At 32.3% G+C, this 26,475-nt stretch overlaps 1 pseudogene; it reads left to right on the top strand.

The window, feature by feature from the left end:
* The first annotated feature begins 4,537 nt into the window (after positions 1-4,537).
* Positions 4,538-5,138, top strand: LOC129218552 (tigger transposable element-derived protein 6-like; annotated as a pseudogene).
* The last annotated feature ends 21,337 nt before the right edge of the window (positions 5,139-26,475 follow it).

The following is a 26,475-nucleotide window of genomic DNA, read 5'->3' on the forward strand; positions in this document are numbered from 1 at the left end:
AAACCCTTTACAATACTATTCTGAAAAAATTTACCACTTATGCACCATATTTATTGAGCAATCCGAGTTGCTTATTGTCCTTATTTAACCTCTGTTGAGGTCCTTGGATTTTTCAGCTTGGACCAGGGGCCTCTGCAGCACCACCGTTCTCTGCAGGCACGGCTCCTCTGGTCCTGAGCAGTTTCCCGGAATCCGCTTCTCCTGGGCGGTGGCGTCCATGTCCTACACACACGCACGCTCATACACACACACATACACGCCCTTACACACATACACACACGCCTACGTGCATACACACAGGTCTACGCACATACACTAGTCTGCACATGCACGCACACACACACAACTATACACACGTAACCACCCAGGAGCAGGGACAGGAGCCATTTCTAGAAACAATACCTCCAATGAGTAGAGTCCTGTCGCAACTCGTGATTGCGAAAAACATTATTTGAGTTAAAAATTTCAGAATTCAAATTCTTTTTTTTTTTCTTTTTTTTTGAAAATATCAAGCAATGCTTTTTTATGACTTTGAACTATTAGTATCGCATAACCTTGTGAAGTGACATATAATTTTAAATCATATCCCCCCCCCTCCCGAGAGCTTTTAAAAAAATACCTAGTCGGAAACTCTCGCCCTCATAGGAGATGAGAAAAAAATACCGAAACTTAACTTTTTATATTTTTCGAGTTTTCCTGGGGAGCGCTCCCACCATAACAAACGGTCTAAAATATCTGATTTTTTTTTTCTTTCAAAACACAGGTGCAGTAGATCCTGTAAATTTTATTGGAATTGCTTGACATGAATTTGTAAGTTATTGAAAAAAGTTATTTATGTTGTAAGTAAGTAATTAATGTTGCATAGTTAAAAGTGTGCTCTTTTTAATGATATGAAGAAAAATCAAATTAAAAGAGGACCATTTTGAGATTGCTCTTTTTAATTGAGACAATATTGACGAAAACTTTTTTGACTGGTTTTTCAACTGTAAAAAATTCGGCAATTATTTGGGCTATCAAGATGTCACTTGCATAACAACAGACTACAAACGAGGAAACAATTAGCTTCAAAAAACTAATCTCTCAGCAGGTACAAGCCGATGTGTATAGTTGTAATTTGTAAAAATGCATTTTTTATCCTACTTTCGCAGCAAATTGTGAAAAATCTACCATGCATTGATCTTTTGCTATACAACTAGGCTCTTCTACCGCAAAGTTGTTCAGGATCACCAAATACTAATATTGTAACCATCTCAGGCCGCCGTGAGCAAGGAAAACACAAACTTGGTGATTTTGTCGTTTCAATCGCAACGCGGAAAAAAAGAGGCCAAACTATAGATATCGGTGTATGGATCTCGTATGGATCTCCATACGATTTATGGATATTTGGCATAGCTTCATATTCGTCTTCTATGAACATCCGTTAAAATGTTCATAAAAATTGGAGAGGGTCTATTGGGAACCCCTAAGTCACTTGACATGGAACGACCCATATATATTGCATTTTAATTCGACTTTTTCGACCCAGATTAAAAATTTGTATTAATAAAAAAATAAGTAATAATATCTACTCTTTATGGTATCTTTTAGACGTCAGTCCATTTTTATTTTCCCCCATTTACAGCAAAGGTATATAAATATTTTTTTATTGTTTTGCATTTGAAGTTTACATTTTAAAACTTCTTTTTCACCTATAATAAATGCTTTCAAAATAACTCTTGCTTTTTAATTTAAACACTCTTTAAATTTTCAACTGGAAATGATGATTGAAGCAAGATTAGTTATTACGTTTCCTTTTCTCTACTTTTACAAATATGCATACAGTGTAGCAACAAGCCTACTTTCCCAAAACATTTTTTTTTCAGACCCACCTTTAAGTGTAACACTTTAAGATTGCCTGATTTTTTTCAGTTAAAAAATTTAGGTTCTGAAAAATGTGGCTTCTAGTGATAGAAAAAGTGTCTGCTGGTCACTGGCTACTAACCATTTGAAATTTCAGGTTGAGTAATACAAAAATAGATTTACTTCCCTGTTTTTTTTTTTGCTGTTTTGGGGATAATTTACACTAAACACATACCTTTTGCCTCCCCCCACCCCCACCCTATAAAAATTCGAAATTACAGGCCTGGAGACAAACCCTATATTAACAGAATCAAAAATAAAGACGAAAGGCTGTTCTGACTTTAAAAAGGCTGAAGTAGTGGAATTTAGAAGTGTCTTAGCTACTTAGCATGATTAAAATTGTCGATTTAAATCAATTAATTCATTTCTTAAGTTTAAAGAAAAAACTTATTGGTCGATTTTTTTTTGAAAAGAAAAAAAAAACATCAATAATATTTTGGAAAAAAATTATGAAAAATGCATTACAAAGTTGCGATTTTTTTGTCTTCGATAATTAGAATTCCGCTTACAAAACTCTAAGAACAGCTACCAATGATACTGTCCCAAGATTTGATGTTCCAGCTTCTAACGAAATAGCGGGATGTCAGCATTTGGAGGACTGAGTAGTGAAGGTGTAAGTGCAGACGCAGACAACACCAATCGCGAGCCCCTAAGCACAGGCGAAGAGCCTCAATGACGAATATAAATCACTTGTGTGGTTTAGCACTTTCTCCTAAACGTCTCTGATTGGATACTCGTCTGTCAATCAAGTCTGCTTAGCCCATGCCTTTTTGCTATTCCGTAAAATGATTTCCTTTGAAACTGTGGTCGAGTTCCAAAATAGATCTCAGTACCGCGGCACCTTAAAAAGATGTTGACGAGTGACGTCTGAAGTAGGTGGAAGTTTTGATAAATTAAAAGTGGACTTTAGGGACATTTTTTTGATTACTTGCTTTTCAAACTTTTATCCAAACTTGGTTAGGTTTTAAACTTCCAGCAGAAGAATGGATTTGGAAATATATTTCAATCAACAGACTGATTCCTAAGATCACGACAATTACCTCTCTGCTCCAAGTGAAATTCTCCTACAAATATCTTGCAACTGTAAAACATTGTGTTACAAACTGTAGCTGTCGTAAAACTGGGTTCGATTGTACGTCTATGTGTGGACACTGTAGTGGAATGCACTGTAACAATATTTCAGACCAAGCCAACAAACTATTAAATGACCCCTTATAAAAGAAAAATTGTAGTTATAATAACTTGATGCCTTTTTTTTTTGAATGCAACCTGTTTTTCAGAAAACAGTTGCTACATAGTCTTCAAGTTGTAACATTTTGCAAAACAACGGTTCACACTGATCAGTTTCATGGGCCGGACGTGACTCGTGGAACCTAGGTTCGGCACCACTGGTTTATAATATTGTAAGAAGTGAAATAAAAAATGGAATATTCCGGTATCATGATTAGTTTTCGAGCTGTAAGCGTATAATCATAATACTGCTATTGCAATGTTTCGGACGGGGCGGGGGGGGGGGGAGGGGAAGCAATAGGGGTAGGTTTTTTTTTGTAGTGTATACTTAGTATGTCAACATCTTGAAAAAAAAAATCAGCTTTCCTCTATTTAGTTGGGACACGAAAAGCGTATAACCAGAGTACTGCTCTTGCAATTTTTCGGAGGGAGGGGGGAGAAAGAAGGGTGTGGGTCGGGACTTTGTCTTATTTTAGTGTATACTTTTTGTACTATTATATTGAAAAGCATCCGCTTTCCCCAAATTAGTTGCGACACGAAAAGCGCATAATCATATTACTGCTCTTGCAATGTTTTGGAGGGGGTGGGGAGGAAAGCAAGAGGGGTGGGGATCGGGCTTTGTACTTTTTTAAAGAATACATTACGTACTAACATCCTGCCAAAATTCAGTTTTCTCTTAATTAGTTGCGACACAAAAAGTGTACAATCATAGTAATGTTCTTGCAGTGTTTCGGAGGGGGTGAGGGAGGGGGGGAAGAAAGAGGGGTAGGGGGTCGGGACTTCGTACTTTTTTAAAGAATACATTATACAGTAAAACCTCGCTACAACGCTATCCGATACAACGATAAATCCCTCTACAACGATAATATTTCGTGGTCCCGGTGAACTCGCATAGGAATTAATGTTATCCTCCTCTCAATATTGCGATATTCTCTACAACAATAAACCCCTGTAAAGCGATTTTTTTTAAGTTTTCAACCCCTCTTGATTACGATAATTTGGTTTTCAAGTACAGTAAAATCCTGAAAGTAACCCCTCCTATTTTCAAACAAAAAAAAAACTTAAAACTTTATTTTTTCTTTAAAAATGGTTAGCTTTAAGTTTCGCGCTACATTTTAAACAATGCGTTTCCAAAATAGCGTCGCGCTGGAGATTTTTATTTTGTTTAAACCACAGTGTTTTTTTTTCTTTTTTAGGAAAAGGAAACATGCACATGGAGAGGGAAACTAAACATCTAAAAATGCTTGCCAAGTAAAAAAACAGAAAATATTCAATTTTTTTTTTGAGTGAGTGGCAAATGAAGATGATCCGAAAAGGTGTAACATTCCCATCTGATTGCGTCATCACTGTCACATGATCGACGAAAACGAAAGATTTGATTTCATTCACTAGTGTATTTTTCCCTAAGATGGCAGGGAGAAAGCAAATTTCATTTCAAGACAAACTCAACGTCATCAGCGATATTGATGATGGAATGAAGCAGGTTGATGCAGCTAAGAAATATGGATTATCTCAATCTACAGTTGCAACGTTCCTCAAGAAGAGGAAACATATTGAAGATGCTGTGAGATCAAATTCAGTTAATCCCAAGCGAAAATGACTACAAGTCGCGACTAATGAAAACATTGATGTTGCCGTCCTGAAGTGGTTTCAAGAGATGAGGGCAACAAATATCCCAATAAATGGACCCTTGTTATGTGCACAAGCACGGAAATATGCAGCAGTGCTAGGGAACGAAACTTTTAAAGCTAGCAATGGTTGGCTAATGCTTTTTCGGGATCGCCACGGAATCACTTTCCAGGAAATTCATGGAGAGAAAAAATCTGCTCCGATGAAGGAGGCAAATGCCTGCAGATAAGAGAAGATGAAAGATATTCTTCAAAAGTATGCACCAGAAGAAATTTATAACGCTGATGAAGCTGGGCTGCTTTTTCAACTCCTTCCTGATAGAACATTGGCGTTTAAGGGTGAAAAGTGTCACGGCGGGAAGAAATCAAAACAAAGATTGACTGTTCTTCTGTGTACCAATAGTACAGGAACACATAAAATTCAACTTCTTGTTATCGGCAAATCTTTGAAGCCAAGGTGCTTCAAGAATGTCAGAAGTCTTCCTGTGGAATATAAAGCCAATAAAAAGGCTTGGATGACGTCTAAATTTTTTTCTGAATGGTTGCTGAAGTTAGATAAGGAAATGAAAAAAAGCAAGAAAAGAATTGCATTGTTGATTGATAATTGCTCCGCTCACACCACAATTCCAAAACTACAATGCAATGAAATTGTTTTTTTTTTTCGGCCAACTGCACTTCCATATTGCAGCCACTCGACATGGGCATAATTAAATGTTTTAAAGGATACTATAGGAAACGTTTGGTAGAATCAATACTTCTGGGGATTGAAAATAAAGTGGAAGACCCTTTTAAAGCTGTAAATGTTAAGGACGCATGTGACTTTATTGCTGGAAGTTGGTGGGCCGTAACTGAGAAAACCATTCTGAATTGTTGGAAAAAGGCCAGTTTAGGTGTCTTAGAAGATAAAATGTTATCTGATTGTGATGAAAATTCCTCAGACTATGATATTTTATATGATCAGGAAATAGTTTTGAATCTCCAAACATCTGTGTCCCAACTCGAGGAAAAAACGGGCAAAAAATATGGAGTGAACGTGGAGGATTATTTGACAGCGGATGACGATCTTACTGTTTTCACAGGAGTTACTGATGAAGAAATTCTCTCTGAAATTACTAGTGAGATGGAACATAGTGGAGAAGAAGACGATGAGAAGGAAGAAGACAATGATAATACGAGTCCATCACAATCCTTATTGTCGACACAGGAAGCACTTCAATCAGTCAAATCTCTGCGGACATTTTTTTCAAGTCTTCCATCCACAAACGAGGATCATTTTCGTGCTTTGGACTCAATGTATACTTTGTTGGTTGACTTAACAGCCAAAAAAACGGCCAATCAAACAAAAATATTGAATTTTTTTCAATAAAAACGGATTTGAGGTATGTTTCGAGCTTATTTTCCGAATTTATTTCAATTGATAGTAATATTTAATCATAATTAACACCTTGCCAATAAATGTATTACAAATATACTATATATAAAAACATTTACACCTAGGTAATGCATATACTATAACATTTAAATAAAAAAAACCTATTGTATTATCAAAATATATAGGCCCTCGATATATCACTATATCCCTCTACAACAATATATTTCTTTGGTCCCCAAAATATCGTTATAGCGAGGTTTTACTGTATACTAACATCCTGCTAAAAAATTCCGCTTTCCCCTAATTAGTTGAGACACAAAAAGCGTATTATCATAGTACCGCTATTGCAATGTTTCGGAGGGGGTGGGGGAAAGCAAGAGGGGTGGGGGTCGGGACTTTGTGGCTTTTTAGTGTGTACTTTATGTACTAACATCCTGCCAAAATTCAACTTTCCTCTAATTAGTTGCGACACGAAAAGCGTATAATCATAGTACTGCTCTTGCAATGTTTCGGAGGGGGTGGGGGAGAAAGCAAGAGGGGTGGGGGTCGGGACTTTGTATTTTTTTAGTGTATACTTTATGTACTAACAACCTGCAAAAATTTAGCTTTCCCTAAATTAGTTGCGACACGAAACCTTTATTGACTGGGCTACATTATCTGGCTGTGGTTGGTACGAACATTGATGATGTGTTTTCTGCCACATTTTCCTAAGTGATCAACTTCCAGTGGCATGTTTGGTGCAATTTCAATTTTGATATACCCAGCTATTGACCTAAAAACACTTGTTATACTTGCAATAACTCTCTGGGTATGCGTGGAGGGAAGTAGCAATGCTTGTATTTTCCTACATCTTTTAGGAAAAATATCTGAAGCTTTTCCCATTTTTAAAAAAGTTTTGACAATATCAAGCATCAATATGAATAAAATATTGAACTTGAATCGTAAACTGTAGTAATATTGCTTTATTAATAAGTGTTAGTTACATACTAACTATAGCAGACACTAAAACGTTCGAAGAAATAATTCTAGAATACTTCATATAACCTCACGATGACACACACACACACAGCAGTTTTTTTCTCATTAGAGACTAAAACTGGAATAACCTCAAATATTTGTAAAATGATGCAGACTAGTAGTGTTGCCACTTACAAAAAACAATTATAATACCAGCAGCAATTGATAATTTTTAAAAAACGTGATCTGTGGTTTATTTGTTCAAAAAGTGAGCCTAAACTTGAAAATAAGAGAATTTGAGCAATGTCTCTAATTACTTGGTCACCCACTGTACATGCATGAAATTTTTAAGAACTTGCAGCCAGTGCATATTTACTTGAGGTAGCAGCTACTGAGCATGGCAGTGGTAAAGTTTGCTTATAGGGCAATTCCATGTCAGATCAATCACTTTCTTACCTCACCATTTCCGATTTTAACTACATTTGACGTCAGGGACATATATGACAAGATAAGTAATACTGCCAATTTTTAGAATGCTACTTTAAAAACTTAAGAAATACAGGGCTGTTAAAAAACTGATGAAGAATGAAAAAACGAAAAGTTGTGACACACAAATGACTAACTTCTCTCCTAATTATAGTAGAATAAAAATTCAGAAACCATTGTAAAGCTACAGAATACAGCTTTCTATTGATATAAAACATGACTTTCTCACAATAGGTTTAAGATTCAAAAGTCATTTACCATGACTTTTGACCTTGAATACCTCAAAACATACCCCTTAGAATTCCTTCAAAAAATTTATATTTTATAGCTCTAACACTATTCTTCCACTACTCCAAAACTTAGGCTGGCATCGAAATGGCAAGGTACTGAAAAAAAATCAGGAATGTTCACATGTTTTACATTGTGGAATTCATAATGTCAGGTCAGTCACCTTCTTGATCTCCTCACCATTTCCGATTTCAATGAGATTTCGTGTGAAAGACACATAGGACAGGATAAGTAATAATGCTAATTTTCAGAATTCTACTTCAAAAATGTTACAAATACAAGGCTGTTGAAACTTAAAAAGTGTGAAATAAACAGAAAGTTGTGACATGCAAATGGCTGTAACTTATATCCTAATTATAGCAGAATAAAAATCTAAAAAACATTTCAAGTTAAAGAATAGGTAGAGCTTTCTATTAGCATAAAACATGGCTTTCTCTCGACAGGTTTAAGTCTAAATGTTCACCATGTGTCAACAGTGCAGGGTTCATACTCAGTTTTAAAAGTGAAATTTAAGGACTTTTTAAGCACTCGCAAAAAATTTTAAGGTATCATTGGAAATTACTAGGTAACTTTAGTACACCATTTCAAAGTGGGTTAGTGCACAAAAGACAAATAAAAACTATGAAAGCTTTTTACATAACTTGCCCTACACGCATTTGAACAGAGGCGTTGACAGGTCTAAAAAATAAGGGGTTGTACGAAATTGATGAAATTTTTCAAATTCTTAGTTTTAAAATGCATTTTATGGCAATTCCATGAAAAGTGGTCCTGACACACCCAAAAAATTTTTTCACTTAATATAGAAACAAATCTTATTTTTTGACAAAGAAATATCTGCTCTTTTCATTTCCAGCATCAATTTTGAGTTTAAAATATTTTTATATCAGATTTTAGCCTCATTTAATAACATTTAGACGAAGTCAAAAAAAAAAAGCATTGTTAGTGAAAGAAATGTATAAGCCATTTTTTAAACTAAATATATTTTTTTTTTTTGGAAAAAACCATGAACAAGTAATTTACTATGATTATGTGTCAAAAGTTTAATAAAGACTTTTGATAAGTTTTTAACCTCCCAAAATATGCAGATCACTTTTTATTGGTCACACACGTAACGCAAAAGGAACAAAAGTTTTCCTCCAAGGTCAAATTGGGTCACTAGAAGAGAAAATCTCATATCATAAATTAACTTGATATATAAGACCTGTAACCTGACTTTCATCTTCAAACATTCGGCAGAAAGTTTTAGCAAGGCTTTTTGAAAGACGTCACACACGTAACGCTCCTGAATAATTTTCATTATGAGTTATGTCTTTGCATTTGAATGTAAGGGAAAAAAGGACTTTTTACACATAATTCAACTAAAAATGAAGTGAGTAGCAAATTGAAGGAAAAGAACTAAAATCTCTTTTCTTCAAGATATTTAAACTATGGTTTTGTTATTATTGCTTTTCATTCGTTATTGTTACTAACATCCTATTTTGTACAAGTTTGCTGCATTATGCACCATTTCCTGCAAGTTTGTTTATTTCTATATAAAAAATTTTTGAAAGAGAGGAAGCAATTTATAACCTCCCAGTCCTCGAAAAAAAGGTTGAGGGAGTCGGAGTTTAAATATTGGCTGCATCATTCAATAATATCAATTTTTCATATTTTTTAGAGAAAGATCTCTCTTTAACTAAAAGCATTTGAATTGAAGACATTGAAAATGAGAACGAAAATTTTAAAATTAGGTTTGTTTGTAAAGTAAAAATTTATAACAGAGTAAAAAATCTCAGTTTTCCTTGTGTGGTGGAACATTCTTTTCACAGCGAGAATTGTTAATAAATAAATACATAATTAGTTACCCTTTTTCCTTGCATTGGAACTCATAATTTGGCATAAAAAACTTTATAATACTATTTCAGTATAAAAAATCAACAACTGGAAATGGCTTCATTTAATCATGAAATTCCAAAATATTTTACATATAGTCTAATCCATTAGAGATTCACCATAAATATTTTAAATGCTTTCTTAAATACATAAAAAAAGTAACCATGCCAAGTTTCAATACAATCTGAGACTGGGAGTTAGACCACATTTTTGATTGACTTTTGCATTTTTTCTAAAATAAATTTAAGAAATAAAAATATTGTTGAAATAATGAATAAAATAGGCAGAGTTTAAGTAGCATATGTCAAAAAACCTTCCAACACAAAAGATGTTTAAAATACTTGCAGGATGCAAAAATATTGAAATCTCAAGCAAGGCATGCAATTTTCAGCAGAACACGTGTTTGACCTAGTTGGCATGTTTCTCAAACATACGTTTTTGGCAGAAAACGTGGAGGATGAAGGTTTGAAGGGGGGGGGGATAGAAAAAATAATAAAACAGGACCGAACTTAATATAGTTTTTAATAAATTGAGGAAATTTTCAGAAAATTAAGGACTTTTTAAGGGTCTTTTATGGACCTTAATGTTGCTTGACGAAATTAAGGGTTTCTTAAGGGTTTTTGAGGAAATACCAACCCTGCGGTGTAAATGTTTTCAAGTGTTTACCATGGTTCAATTCGCCGTGAATTTTTACCTTGAATGTCTCAAAACACGCCTACTACGAATTTCTTTAAAAATGTACATATTATAGCTCTTACAGTTAGTTGTCTTCTGAAGCTTAGGCTGAGACCGCAATGTCAAGGTACTGCAAAAGAGATCAGGAATGTTTACATACAACTTCTCGTAGCTCAAACTATTGATAACTCGAAGCTATAAGTGGGTCCCTTAAAGGACTTTGGGTTTTCTAGAGTCGACTGAATTTTCATTAGATGTTGAACATTATTTCTGTCCCAGCATTGTTTTAATTTTTTGGATGCATTATTCATGAAGTACCAACAACAGTCTGCCATTATAAGGGGAAGCTTTGTCATAGGTTAAAACTTGCTGTTTTTACATCATTTTACAAAGTAAAGGAAGTATTGTATTCACAAAAACATTTTGACCCAAAAATAGGCCTTAATTTCCATTTTGCTCGCCCTCGAATGAATGTCGAGGGTTTTTTTTTTTTTTCATCCCGACCACATGTGGATATATGTCTAAGACACCTGAAATATCCATTTTGACGATCCCCAAATTAATTACAAAGCTTTCTCGTGACGTCTGTATGTGTGTATGCAGGGGCATGCTTAGAGTTTTAGCGGCCCTATGCAAAATTTTGTTTTAATAGTCGATAATCATTTTTGTTATTTATTTATTTTCTCCTAAAACATAACACATTTCATCAGCAGTTTTTTTTTTTTTTTTTTTTTTTGAGGATCAGGGGCGGGATTTAGCCTTTCCGTGGCTGTAAGCTATTTCAGGTTTTGGGTCTCTTTTGTAGTCCGGACATATTTTCTGTCGGTAGCAAAAAAGGCCATTTAAAGCCCCCTACTCCCGTCCCCACTATGTTGTAATCTTTTTTTCCTATGATACATAAGGCCATGCCTGAATTCTTTTGTGTTGTTTAATTAATGTGCTGTTCTGTCCTTCCTGAATTGATTTTAAGAGAAGAAATAGTATCAAGAGAGTGATGCAGAGCTACCTTTTAAATGGGATGTATAGAATATCTCCAATTTTCGGGGGCCCGGTTTTCTCCCTCGGAGAAATTTTTGTAAAATAGGAAATAGGTATAAAATTCTGCATTTTGAAGCCTTATAAGGGGTAATTGGAACTACAAAAATCTCGGGGGGGAAAAATAGGCAAACATAAATACACTCTTCAAAATTACGATAATACACAGTAAAGCTGTTTTCGGGTCGACATATCAATGAAAGCAGAGAGAAAAAGCGAGGAGAATAAAATATTATACATTGTTATTTCCTTACGTCGTCAGTTGGTTCAATTCAATTAGTTTTTGATCACACCTCCAACCACCCACAAGTACAGCAATGAATTAAATACAAAATGATCAATAGTAAAAAAATGCTTTAAAAGAAATGGTGCACAGATTTAGAAAATAGGTAACAAGAGAGTAACATGCTTCCCATTTGGACAATAATTCATAATTTATACATTAGATAAGAAATAAAATTGAAGCACACTTCGCTTAGGAATTTCAAAGACTTTTTTTCAAGGAATCGAGAACAATTAAAATTATTTAAGGCACTTCATTTGCCCTTCCCAGTCTCTGGCATTCCTACTAGACTTACTAGATTGTACAGGTTTACAGTATAATTCTAACTTTGTAAGAAACAACTATTTTAAGTTAAAAAGGAAAAAAAAAACTATAGATTTCTCATTAAAACAACTTTTTTTTCAATTAGAAGTAGTGCAGAAAACGAAAAGGAATAAATGTAGTGTTAGTGTAATACATTGTTTTCTGGCTAAACAGATAAACAATATGCAGTTGAAGTAAGATAAAAGCAAGCAATACAAAAGAATTTCTAGAATACTGCATTCGGGTTTAAATAAACAGCAAGATATGAAACATGTGAATCACAAAAATTTATCTCAAGTTATAGAAACGTGAGAACCATGGTTTTTACATTTTCAATACAGGATGTGGCAAAGAGCTGAATTTGACAAATTTTGGCAACTCTCCCCCGTACCCTCTCCCATTTTTTATGAATTTTAAACTTTCTGGTTTGTATCCACACTTTTCCAAATTTTCATCGATTTCAAGCACTTTAAAATGAAATTTATTTTTTCAAGTTATTTTTTATTTTTTAGGGACAAAACATGAAAATTTAGGGAGAAGGGGGCCTTCAACAAAACGAATGCCCTAAGCTATAGCTTGCTTAGTTTATAGGTAAATCCATTTTTTTTATATTTATTTAATGTTTTAGCTTCTAATTTGTTGAAATACTAGTCGAATACTTTACGTATTGCAACGGAATGCATAGCTTTTTCAGCGGATATTTTCATTTATATACTTTCTCCAATGGTTTTCAGTTCAAAATAGTTATTTTCAACAACCAAGTGACAGCTTTACTACTTGTAATACAGTGTTAGGTGTGTTTTTCTCCCCTTAGAAAAGGACATTCACTGTTCTCTTCATTTTCACTTCTGAACTATTAAAAATAGAAAACAAAAGTCATGACTTCTTTAAAAAATATTTTGGAAGGTGTGTTGTTACTATGTGTAAAGTCCTCCAAAGACTGAAGGGGCACTGTCCCCTCCCCCTCGTCCATCCCTCCCACCCACCCAAATCCACCCATGTTTGCATCTTTCACTTACTTTTAACTATCAATTACAGAAGCAAATGTCACACGAAGAAAATACGTGCATACATTAAAATAAAAACAATTATATTGAAGATTGATCATAAGTTATACTTAAAACAATTATACTATGATAAAAAATATCAAACATTGCAAACTGATCAACAAAAATCAATAACACTAAAGGAATTTATCGCATGATAATTTACAATTTTTTCACAAAAAATTAAAAGTTTGAAATTTTTGCTGAAAGTAAAAATGTGAAAATAAATAAATAAATATAAAAAGACAAATTTTATATCTTCTTATCTTTTCAGAATACAATTGCGTACACTAATTGGAACTATTTCACCCAGAAATATTTTAGCGGCCCTTAAACTTCAAAATATTTTAGAGGTCCCTAAACTTTAAAATATTTTAATCGCCCTGTGCGGCTGCACAGTTTGCCACCGCCTGAGCACGGACCTGTGTGTATGTATCTCGCATAACTCAAAAAAGGTATGTCCTAGAAAGTTGAAATTTGGTATGCAGACTCTTAGTGGGGTCTAGCTGTGCACCTCCCCTTTTGATTGCATTCGATGTTCCTAAGGGGGACTTTTAAACATTTTTGGGGGGAAATCATTGTTAATATCAATGCAAACTCAAGTGGTGTTATAATTTGGCAAACACTCAGCAACATATAGCCAAGCTTTTGGTCGCCATGTTTTTTTGCCAACTTGGCGACAATTTTTTTTTTAAATTTGGTTTCATTTTGACCATTATTGGCGATATTTAGAGAATTAACCATTGAATCACATTAAAATGTTCAATATCCGGAAAAATAATCTGTATAAAATGTTTTATGGCTTCAGTTCGCAACAAACTTGGGGCAAAAATATTTAAAGTGTTTTTTTTTTTTGCTTTCTCCAAGGTACTACTATTATCATTAAATTGGTGTAAAAGGAAGTCATGTGATGCACACATCAGCTAGTTTATTTCCAAGATTTGTTGCTAATTACAGACAAAAATGACAGTTTTCAAATGAAAGCTCAGCGATATTCTAGCTCTTATGTAAGAAACCTGTCCATTTGTCAAATTATGCATACTTAATTAAGAATACGACCAAAAAATTAAAACAATAACACTAGGACAGAAATAATATAAAACATCTAACAAAATTATGTAAACATTTCTAATTTTTTATTTAATTAATTATAAATTAAATAAAGTCTCTTGCCATTGCGGTCCCAGCCTACGTTTTGGTGTAGTGGAAGAACAGTGTTGGAACTTTAAAATATATTCTTTTGAAGAAATTCTAAGGGGGCGTGTTTTGAGGTATTCAAAGTCAAAAGTTATGATGAATGACCTGGAAACTTAAACCTGTGAAAAAGTCATGTTTTATATCAATAGAGAGCTCTATTTTTTAGCTTTGCAATGTTTTCTGAATTTTTATTCAACTCTAATTAGTATAGAAGTTACAGTCATTTGCATGTTACAACTTTCTGTTTATTTCTTGCTTTTTATGTTTTTAACAGCCCTGTATTTCGTAAAATTTTTGAAGAATTCTGAAAATTGGCAGGATTACTTATCTTGTCCTATGTGTCCTTCACAAGAAATTTCATTAAAATCTCAAATGGTGAGGTCAAGAAGGTAACTCACCTGACATATGGAATTCCACAATGTAAAACATGTGAACATTCCTGATTTTTTTTTTTTTTTTTTCAGTACCTTGCCAATGATGCCGGCCTAAGTTTTGCCTAAGTTCCTCAATTTTGTACAACCCCTTATGTTTTAGACCTGTCAATGCCTTTGTTCAAATGCGTGTAGGGCAAGTTATGTAAAAAGCTTTCAGTTTTTATTTGTCTTTTGTGCACTAACCCACTTTAAAATTGTGTACTTGAATTTACCTAGTAATTTCCAATGATACCTTAAACATTTTTGAGAGTCTTTAAAAAGTCCTTAAATTTCACTTTTAAAACTGAGTATGAACCCTGCACTGTTAACACACGGTGAACATTTAGACTTAAACCTGTCGAGAGAAAGCCATGTTTTATGCTAATAGAAAGCTCTACCTATTCTTTAACTTGAAATGTATTTTAGATTTTTATTCTGCTATAATTAGGATATAAGTTACAGCCATTTGCATGTCACAACTTTCTGTTTATTTCGCACTTTTTAAGTTTCTACAGACTTGTATTTTTAAGTTTTGAAGTAGAATTCTGAAAATTAGTAGGATTACTTATCTTGTCCTATGTGTCTTTCACAAAATCTCATTGAAATCGGAAATGGTGAGGAGATCAAGAAGGTGACTGACCTGACATTATGAATTCCACAATGTAAAACATGTGAACATTCCTGATTTTTTTTTCAGTGCCTTGCCATTGCGATGCCAGCCTAAGTTTTGGAGTAGTGGAAGAATAGTGTTTGAGCTATAAAATATATATTTTTGAAGAAATTCTAAGGGGGCATGTTTTGACATATTCAAGGTCAAAAGTCACATAGCTAAACTTAACCTATCATAAGAAAGTCATATTTTATATCAATAGAAAGCTGTATTCTGTAGCTTTACAAAGGTTTTTCAATTTTTATTCTACTATAATTAGGAGGGAAGTTACAGTCATTTGTATGTGACAACTTTGTTTTTTTCGTACTTTTTCAGTTTTTTAAAAGCCCCGTATTTCATAAAATTTTGGCTGGATTACTTATCTTGTCACATGTGTCCCTCACACCAATTGTTATAAAAATCGGAAATGATGAGGTCAATTTTTTTTTTTTTTTTTTTTGATTGATTGATTTGACATGGAATTGCTCTATACTGGAGCATTATTTTCAAGAAATTGAAGGAATAAAAATATAGAACTATTTTTTTTCAAAAAAATATTACTATAGTGGAACCTGTTAAAGTGATCACCTTGGTAAAGTGTCCACCATATTAAAGGGACCATCTTCAGAAAAGAAAAAAAAATATTCTATAATAAAGTACAAGGAATTTATCTTTTTATAGTGACATTGAGAAGAGATAAAATGGAGGAAGTGAAGACTTTCATAGGCGAAGGAAAGATCCCAAGTAACATGTGACAGATTTTAAAGAAAAGCATTGGAAGAAACAAGTTTCTTTTGCTAGTTTCACACAAAACATTTCAACCATTTGTAATTGTCGAATCACATGATTTGAGCTCTTTTTCCCCAAGTTTTTGCTTAGCCAATGATTGGACTAGCTCACTCCATTTAATAATTCGTGCTCTAAGATAGTGACCACCAGCATAATGTGAAAAATAACCAATTGGTTTTGTATTGTAATGATATTTACACCTGTCTAAGGTGACCTTTCTCCCCATTTTCTCCCATGATATTACTCTTCATCTATTGTTCTATTTTTGATGAAACCTATATTTGACTCCAAGCTTACTTGGCAATCTGAAGTAGGATTCTGTATTTATAAACCGAATATTTTCCTAACTAGAGCGCATTTACTTACTTAGGGCAATTTAAATAGGTTTTTAACATAGTTAGAGCCCCTCAGATAGGAAGCAGCACCCTAAGCTATATTACATTTGCATTACTTAATATAAAACACAAAATATGAGAAAATGAGATATATTAGACGTAATAGATATCACATAGTTATTTATTGGGAAGTAAAACTACATACACACATGCAATTCTTACACACTACTACTAATCAATGAAAATAGCTTAACTTGTTCGATGAAGATTTAATTACTAGCTAGTGATCGTATGTGTTCTCGTTCTTCTACATTTATCCCCATTAAAGGTATTGCGCATACAACTTAAAAAGCTAGTACATTGTTGAACACCATTTACAAATGTATTTTCCCCCTCGTGATTCATACTTTCCAGTTATAATGTTTAACGGTTAAAATGAAATAGCCATTCCTACACTTTCTTCGGCAATTTTAAACCTCCACTTCCTCAACTAGAACAACGACTGCCCTTCAGAAGAGCTTACCTTACTTGAAAGACAAACTTTGTTATTCTCTTATAGGAAAAAGATTACACAAGAGCATAAAAAAGGCTAATTACTATATTTTTAAAAAAAAAAAACGGAAAAAAAAAAACCGTGATGTAGTGAAGCCGCGAAAGTAGAAGCACGAAGTAGCGAGGGACGACCGTATTTTCATTACAATAAAAAAAATTTAAAAAAAAAATTTAGAACTAAAACCATAAATTTCTTTTCTAATCAAACTAATGCTGTTGAACTTAATCATACTACACTGCTAGTACAAAATAAACACTGCATAAGAATTAAGGTTTCTTTACATTTTCATCACTTCTGATTGGTCTGCCGCAAGAAAATTCGACAAAATATTCCTTACGTGTTTGAATATAGGTCAGTATTTTTATTGTCGTTCTTTCACTTTTGTACAAACTTCGAACTAAGATATTTTTGTATTTTATCCATTGCTTATTTTCTCATTCATTTCTGCTGCTTTTTCATTTTTTTATTCCATTGTCGTAGAATAAAATGATATAGTTGACTGTCCCATGGACTATTAGGGATGGTGCCAATAGATTGGAAGCTAGAAAATATAGTGCAAACCATTTTAAAAAAGGGTCTAAGGATAAAGCATTTCACGTAAATAGCCGCTGTTTTTCACAATTGATGGCATAACAGTAATTTTTGCCTTCATTTTCATTAAAATAGCCACTCCTCTTCAAAATAATCTCTTCAGCCCAGTTTTCATCATTCAAAACAAAAGAAGCATACGGATACGGAAATCAAGCATTTTGAAGAACATAAAAAATATATCAATCCACATAAGAAAGAAATAAAAAAATATTAGTACCTTGGCCTACATCGGTAATTGTTTTACTCATTTCAGTATTTGCACAAGTCTTTGTTTTTTTCTTGGGTAAACCTAAGAACAGATTAAATGCATATGACAATCAAAAACTCTAGATGCACAAAAGAGATTATATAAATAAACATGCTGATACATTAGGAAAATGAAAATCAACAAGTACATACTGATAATTTTATTAGCATCAATATCCTCCATGGTGATATTTTTCATGTATTCTGACACTTTCTTGGGTATATCTAAGGTCAAAGTAAAACTAAGTTTAGAGGTAATTCATTATAAAATACTTTCAAGTGGGGGAAAAAATCATACTTGTATTTTTGAAAAAGTTGTTGGCTTCATTACGATTAACCCCAGAAAAGCCTTTTTCAGCCCAAATGATTAGATCACAGATCTCATCCTTCTGAGTAGAAAATGTTTCTAAAATCTAGAAAGATCATAGTTCTTTACTTCAAGGCTGAAATACATATGCAGTAAAAATGTTTAAAGAAATATTGAACTGTTCAATAAGATTAACACATGTAAGTTTCGAGGCTGAAAATTAAGGGCTAGATGAAAGGACTCCAGCTAAAATTTCTCAAATTTCTTTCTTGAAAACAGACTGAGTCACCCGAGGAAGATTTGAAATGTTTTTGAAAAAATACTGAAATCCGTACATTTTTAACTCATGTGTAAAGTTACCAATGTTAATTTTAAAACGAACAAGTTTTTCTTTTATTTATTAATTATTTTATTTTTTATTTACTTATTTTCATTTATTTATTTATTTATTTATTTATTTATTTTGGAGAGAGGATTTGAAGTGCATGTAGGCATTGTTGTTGATGATTGGTTACATGTCTCTTGTCTGGAGAAACCTATTTTTGTAAAAGGATTTTTTCCAGTTCAACTTTTTTAAATATCTTAACAACAACTTTGAGGTAAAATTCTGTCTCTTAATATCCATATCACGGATTTAACTTTTTAATTCAAGGTTTTTAGTATTAATCACTTTGAATAGTGGGTGAGTATTAATAGACATTCCAACTTAATTTTTGTGTGTGAATGCTTAATTACAGGATAAAATTGTACAAAACATTAAATACTCATGTTCATCTTTTATACTATTCTACTAAAAATGAAATTTTAATTTGATTAAGATTTTAAATGTTAAAACTTTGGAACATGTGCAAATTTAATCATATAAAAGTAAGCACTTTCTAAGAAGTAGAGATACAGTTGCGAAAAAGGCACAAGATAATGAATGCTAACTCTTACAATATTGGAATAAACAGTTAAAATAGTCAAATCATATCCTCGCTTACAGTCCCTCCTCAAAATTGTGAGTCTCTCATAACAGCAGTCTACTCAAAAATTTTAGTTCTTGCCCCAGACATTAAGTTCCCATTTTAGAATGAATAATGACAAAAATTGCTATATATATATATATATATATATATATATATATATAAAATTAAGCAAACAGAATTACAAATATTAAACAAATTATAAATAACAAATGATAATAAAAAGGAAAAATGCAAACAGCTATTAAGTAGGAATAGAAAAAGAGTGAATCCAGAGCTCATCAGCCGTGGAGGATTCATTAATTATGGTCAATTTCCTTTTTATCATCATTTGTTATTTATAATTTTTTAATATTTGTAATTCTGTTTGCTTAATTTTATATTTACTTGGCTTTTTAGTTTTGCTGCGTTGCGCATCTATGGGCTCTTGGTGTGGTCTTTTCAATATTTTTCACTTTTATTATTATTTTTATATATATATAAATATATATATATATATATATATATATATATATATATATATATATATATATGTATGTATATATACAGTTGGCTCTCTGTTTAACGACTTTCAAGTGACCACAAAAAAAATCGTCGTCAAGTAGAAAGCGTCCTTAAATAGAATGCTTTTAACACTATAGTGGACCATCTGGGATCATGAAAAGCCATCTTTAAATAGAGAATGTTGTTAAATAGAGCGTCGTTAAACAGAGAGCCTACTATATATATTTTTATATATATATAAAGAGAAGGAGCAATTCCAATTTCAGATCAAACAGACAGTGATGAAAAACTGCAAAAAACCATAACATTTCTTTTTTAGAAACAATACAGAAGTTACAACTAAGGGACTAACAAAATGGGCCAAAAGGATTTTATTTTTCTCCAGTTACAGCCTTTTAAATTTCAGTGTTTTCAATCAGTAAAACACTCCTCATTAAATAGATATCAAATAATCAGTTAGTTATAAAACTAACTGATTTTATTATTGGTATATATTTCTTTATTTTTGAAAAATATCTAAAGAACAGCATCATTTAAGCATCATTCTGGAAAATCTAGTTGACTTGATTAGTGGCCTGCATTTGCTGTTGGACTAGTCAGTTTAGTTTAATATACAATTAAGAATTATACTTTAAAAATTCTTGGAATTTCAACAACTTGCTGCTTGTTCCATAATTTTGCCATTTTTTTAATGGTATTACATAAATGGAGGAAGAAGCCCAGTGGCTCACATAGATAATATAAACACACAAGTGCACGCGGATACATTTGCTGCTGTACAGATACATTTGCTGCAAATACGTATTTTGCTCAAAAATTTTTTAATTAACATCAATATTACACAATGGTTGTCTTAAAAATCTGTAGATAAATCAATGAAATTAATCTCTTACTTTCATGGATATACATGATTGAAAGCAAAATAAGCATTGCAATACTGAAAATTTTACCTACCCACTGTATATATTTTTTAATACCTGCAGATAGTTTATATGTTTCTCTTACTATGGTGGCTCAGAGGTAGCACTTTGTGCTTCGACGCCGCAAATCAGAGGGGTGATTCCTGGATTGGGCACAGTTGACTCAGCAATTCATCCCTTCAGTAGATTGATAAAATCAGTACCTTCGGCTGATCAACTAACCTAATCAGGAAAACTGAGATCAGCACAGCAGGCCTTAGCCCAAATTAGGCTGATGTGAAACTGGCTTTGGGTTTTGATTTATTAGTGGAAGAAGCTTATGCTTGTTACACCACAAAGCATAATGTCATGTCCAATGCATTTGCTCCTTCTATATGTGATATGACGGAGGTCAAATTGCAAACCCTGCCCGCTTGTCTCCTGATACATTGTCTGGTTGTCTTTATAATTGAACTGAATTCCACTCAGTATGTTCCATACTCATTTACTGAAACCCTTGTCATTATTATAATTTTCAATTGCATGGAGAATTTTGTACCACTATTAAAACCTTTTTTTTAATTATAATAAAAAAGCATTTTATGATATTTTTTGTTTTAATGCGCTTTTTGATTTTTCAAATAAAGTTGGTTAAACTGGAGAATCGGTTAAGCAGTAGTCTACCATAGTTATTTTATTGATTTTTTTTTTTTTTGTCATCCTTTGTAAAAATGACTGTTTTGCCCTACCCATGGGGAAAAACTGTCCAATGGGTTTGGGAAAACCGGACACCAAATAAATTCAATGGGAAGCAAAAGCTGCTTCAAAAAGTTTGATAAAAAGCTGTGAAAAACGACACAAAAGAGACAAAAAAATCACAAAACATTGATGCTTTTATGATTAAAGAAGAAAGATTTTACAGCGTAGTTCATTACAATGAATACCAATACAACAAAATATCAATTTCAGAGACATAAATTTTCAGTCCCAATTTAATTGCCATTACATGGCTTGAATTCCATTACAAATGAAATTTCTGTTACTATGAATAAAATTTAGTCTTTTGAGGTTGGTTATAACAGGGTTTCACTGCACAAATAAAAGTCACAAACTTCTTTCTCCTTATGTCACCCATTTTTTTTTTCTTTCTCTTCTGCTTCAATTTATAGTTACCCTTTTTCTACACAATTGTATTTTATACAATAAGATAACTTAAAATAGCAAAGTTAATTATACAAATAAATTTATGCCTCTGGTTTTGAATTTAAAATATTACAGCTGCGTCTGTTTATAGCGAAGCCATACATAGGGAATTATGGCTATAACTTAATGGATTCAATTCTTCTTCACGTTTTATTGTGTGTAATTTAACTTTTATAATGAAATTACAGATATAACAGAATATTTTATTTGGTCCCTTCAACTGTTTTTTTCTTTTTAGTTGATTGAAATGCAATTATTTATGCTATTGAAATAATTAAAAATTTAAAATATTGTTCAGTTTTGTTTTAAGTAAGTAATCTGCTAACTCAAGCACATTTCTCTTTGTAGTTTTTTTTTTTTTTCAAAATGATGGGCCCTAGACTGACCAGAATGTGGTTTGCCATATTAGGTAGCGTAAAATACTACTCTGCTAGGTAATCAGCAATTTTCCCTCTAAGTAAAAAGGGAAACTCGGTTATTTTAATTTTACGGTTATAAAGCAGAACTTGGCATTTCATTATTAAGTTAAAACATGCTAATAAATACAGTGAATTCATATATTTACTTACTATATAGTACAATAATTGTACTCTTTCCAACATAAAATTGGATCTTTATCACCTTAAAAACAGGAAAAATATTCTCAAAGAAAAAAAAAATTCATGCCAAAATCAGAGACAGGAAATACAGCTTAAAATGCTTTTCATAGCAGATACTTTAATAATTGATATTATTTTCATCTGATGTACCACACATTACTCAAAATCAAGAGGTGTCGCTTTGACCGATACACTATGGTTTTGACACACCTTTCCCCTAAAATTGAATTGGTTACATCAGTTTTAAAAAGAGAGGTATCAATGAGTATTGTGCACTTTTTTACCTTTAATGCTTCGACTACAGCCATTTTATTTCTTTTTCCAGTTGTTTGAGTAAACATCTCGCAAAAACAGCCAAAAAAACTGCAAACAGACTTCAAGGAAACCTGGAAATTCATTTAAAACACAAAACAATTAAATTTGGGAAATACTGATGCATCAATAATACAGTGGAGAACCAATTATCCAGAATGTTCAAAACCATCACAATCCTAGATATCTGAATTTCCTGGTTTTCTGGATTGCTAAAAAACGCTGTTTGCAGATTGTTTATAAAGCTGAAATTACAAAACCTCGTTCTGCATTTTAGAATAAGAAGGAAACTGTAAAGAAATACTAATAAGTTTGGAAATATAAGAAGAAAGAACCATTAAAAAAAAAACTATGTTCACAAAAGAAAATTTTTTAAAAATAAAATGGAATAAAAATGCAATTTTTCACTAGTTTCTGGTAATAAAAGTTTTAAAAAGAAATTAAATAACAATCGCAGATTTCTGGGCAGAAATGTGCGATTTTTTTACTAATGTATGAAAAAGAATTTTGTGAACATGATTTTTAAAAAGGATTCATTTTTGTTTGCATATTTTTCTTTTTTTTTTTTTTTTTTTTTTGAACTGTTGCTTCTAACATTAAATTAATACCAATAAAATTTTTGTTTTTAAATTTGAAGCCTAATAAGAATTAAAATTAAATAATAAACTCTAAATTCTGCGCAAATAGGTAATCAGGCTTTTCCCCACTTTCATATAATCGGACTTTTGTTCTAAAATGCTTTAATTTATAGCCATAAAAGTACAATAATTATATTAGAAAACATCAATATTTTCATTTCTTTAGTGTTCAGTTGGAATGAAATAGAGAAAACTTTTCAGGCTTTTGAGGCTCTAAGTTTGTTTAAGAAACATTTTAGGAAATTTTGCCCAGCAGCAAGTTGACCCTCCAACTTTGAATCTTGCTTCTGCACCAAATTTATCAAATTATACACTAGTGCAGTGATCCTCAATCGGTAGTCCAACGGACCGGCACCCGTCCACAGAGATTTTTGTCATTCACATTAAAAAAATTCCGCTCTGAAAAAAAGGAAACACCGTGATAACAGAAAGCAAATAACCTACAACCAGTGGGGATTCCAGAAATTTTTGTAAGCCGGGTCAAGTTTCAATGACCAGCGTGTTGCATCTCCTAAGTAAAAAAGCACCAGTTAAGCATGGGGGCCAATCCTCTCAAGGGTGATGGTGCGCTCCCTCATATGCAACAGAGCACCCCTCCGCTCAAATACAGTAAACTCCTGATTATCCGCGGAATAGGGTGGCATAGTAGCTTCGGACAATTCGCAAACAGGGTAAAAATTATGCTAGTGTATAAGCTTTAAATGTCAATCACACACATTTAAGCTATAGCTATAATGCTAACAGTGAATGCAAAAAATACATTTTTAAGCTAAAAAAGGATTGCTCATTACTGCAAACAAATTACACACATACAGGAGCAAATCATTCAGATTACTGGGAACAGATGAAACTAGGTTAGGTACACCAAAAAGGCACAGGCTAAAGGCGGCGATTGGGACTAAAAAGTGGGGGGAGGGGGCAAAAAAAACTAAAAACCATAGGTTTTTCAACGGCAGCAAAAAAATGAAAGAAAAAGTACAAAATTTTGCTAAGACTGGTTTTGAGGTACAAATGAGTGGTAATCGATGCAAATTTAGAAGCTTAACTCGTGTTTTTCTTAAGATTTTGATAAATTATGTACATAATAACTTTCCCAAAAAAAAAAACACTTAGATATGATTAGACTTACATTATTTACCCCAAAGTAATTTGAGATGTCACAAACACTTGATAATAATATCATTATGCAGGTACGGCTTGTTTAAGTAAAACAAGTGATTTACTAATATCTAAACAATGAATATATAAACTAAAAGTTACTGTCTGTGCTAGATAATTTTTCGTAAACAGATATATAAAGTAAAACAAATAAGTACAATCTGAAAGTTTCGACACTTGTGCGTTTTTTTATAATTTTGGAAAATAAAAAATAAATGAATCATAAGAAGTAGGGGGTCGGTTGCCTTTTGACAAAAAATAGCATTAAATGCTTCAGTACTTATTTCTTCAGTTTTAAATTGGAATAAAGTAGGGGAAAAGTCAGAATTTTGATTGTCTTTGTTTGGGAATATATTTTGGAAATTTTGCCCTGTGTGTCAAATGACTCCTCAACTTTGAAGTTTGTTTTTGCACTAAATTTCCCAAGTTATACGCATGTAATACTATAGTTGTAAAGAAATTGCCTATATTTTTTAAGATATTTCGAAAAAGGCTTACTTTTTTTAAATTGTCGAAAATGAGTATTTTTAAAAATGGCGGGAAATCGAGCAAAAAGTTACTGGTTTTCTGGTTTCTCAGTATTCTGGATCCAGAATAAAAGGTTCTGTACTGCAAGTATCTAAAAATTAGGTTTTTATAAAATGAGTAATCAACTGTAAAATTTTATCGAAGCAAACATCTTAAATAAGTCAATTCCTTCAATAGAATGAATTGGACGCCATTTTTCAACAAAAAAAAAATTCAAAAATTATCAGGATTTTCTTAAAAATAAATCGAATTTCGGAGAATAGAAACAAAAGCAAAAAAACTCCACAACAAATGGTGGCAAAAAAAATTTTGATGAGAATTTTTATGTACCCTTTTTAAAAACACTCACAAAATCCAAGGGCTAAACATACATTTTAATGTTTTTTCAAAATTTTCAAACATATGAAAATTAAACTATTATTTCAAGTAGTTTCCAAGGTTTTTTAAAAAGGTACAAACCATGCTCTCAAATCAAGTATTTTAAACTTATTTTGAGTCTATTTGCTGGAGTGTTATTTGAATGAAACTTTGATTAAAACTTCTTCCCATTTAATAGTTCCAAAATGAGAAAACTGTTGGTGAGGCATTTTTACTAAATCCTATAAGTAACACCTACATTACAATCGGAGATAAAAACATCTAACAGGGAGAAAGAAAAGGAAGAAAGTTCAAAATAAATCCTGACTGGTGAAAGTGTAACAAAAGTTTCAAGTAAATCATGATTATATAAGATTTTAGGCCATGATTACTGTTTTTTTTTCTGGCAGTTTATCATTAAAAGTTTGCACTGTGCATGATATTCTCACAGAACTCTCATTTTGTATTGTGAGTCATCAATAGTAGTTGAACCATCAACCCATAGCCTAAGTTGCACTAAAGCAAATGGAAAAGGAAAAAGTTTGTTTTATTTTTAAATATTTTTCTAAAATTTTAAAAAGGAGGTTTAATTTAGTTTTATTCAACAGCTATACTTTTTCAATTAATGAAATGCTACCTTCATTAAAAACATCAAATTCTGATTTAATACAATTAACATTAAAAGACTTACTTCAGAAATTTTATGATCACCAAGCCAAAACACCCACACAAATCCGGGACGTGCTTTTTTCTGGTTACAATCTTCTGGTCTAGAAAGTATTGCAGGCCACCAGGTATGAGATTGCCATTTTGCCCAGACAAAGGAACCGTATGCAATTTCCTATATGAGAGAAAACATACTGCTTTATTTATAAAACATTAATCAAAGATGTTTGATATAAGAGTGTAAGTAAAACTATTTTTCTAAACATTGTTTGTTCTGAAAGAAAATAATACTTCAATATCTCTTTTTTTCTTCAAAACTTGGAAGAATTTTAGATTGAAAACACCTCCTAAAACAATACAGCCTTCTTTTAGTGTCATTAAAACCATAGCACTAAACACAAAACATTTCAAATACGTTAGAAACCCTTAACTCCTTCTAGGGTTGTCTGCAGTGCTGTAGTTAGAAAAAAATGTTAATGGAAACTCAACAAG

The sequence above is a fragment of the Uloborus diversus genome, chromosome 3, assembly GCF_026930045.1.
Source record: "Uloborus diversus isolate 005 chromosome 3, Udiv.v.3.1, whole genome shotgun sequence".
Lineage (NCBI taxonomy): Eukaryota > Metazoa > Arthropoda > Arachnida > Araneae > Uloboridae > Uloborus > Uloborus diversus.